Source organism: Pseudoliparis swirei, chromosome 12 (genome assembly GCF_029220125.1).
Source record: "Pseudoliparis swirei isolate HS2019 ecotype Mariana Trench chromosome 12, NWPU_hadal_v1, whole genome shotgun sequence".
In the NCBI taxonomy this organism is placed as follows: domain Eukaryota; kingdom Metazoa; phylum Chordata; class Actinopteri; order Perciformes; family Liparidae; genus Pseudoliparis; species Pseudoliparis swirei.
Window position 1 is genome coordinate 11,261,979 of NC_079399.1, and position 622 is coordinate 11,262,600.

The following is a 622-nucleotide window of genomic DNA, read 5'->3' on the forward strand; positions in this document are numbered from 1 at the left end:
CGGCGTGCCACCTGAGGTCGGTACAGCAGATTTCTTGGTTATTTAACCGGAACAGTCACACAGCTGATCGACAGATTGGAGACGACATGCAGTATGAAATACAATTTTAGCAGATGGGCAACATGATGAACCACATTATGTATGATGAGTGCCAGTTAGCTTTAGGCGGTTCTGAAAGATTTATTTCAGTCAAGCCCACTCACTTCACATGCATTCTTGAGATAGAGAGACTTATTCTGGTAAGAGTTCAAATAGTCACGGTAGTCAGATGTAACACCTCTGAAGCAGCACTACAATATTCCTGAAACACATTTGTGTTCATTATGTCGATGATGTGACATCACTTCAGTATTATTATAATGTGGAAACAACTGTAGGATCTTTAATGAGGATATCTTAAGACCGTTAACATCTCACTGATCACTAATAATTCAGGAAGACTTCAATAGATTAAACAGACGTTATAAAACATGTTTCTTGGTGAACTTAATTCTTCCTGGCAAAACCATTCACTATATTTTATCTGTATAGATTTCATTCAATCTTTTCCGCTAAATGCATTGTCTATGTTTTAAATGGAGTGCAAGTCAGATAGAAAGGTGACAAATGAGGCACACTGTAA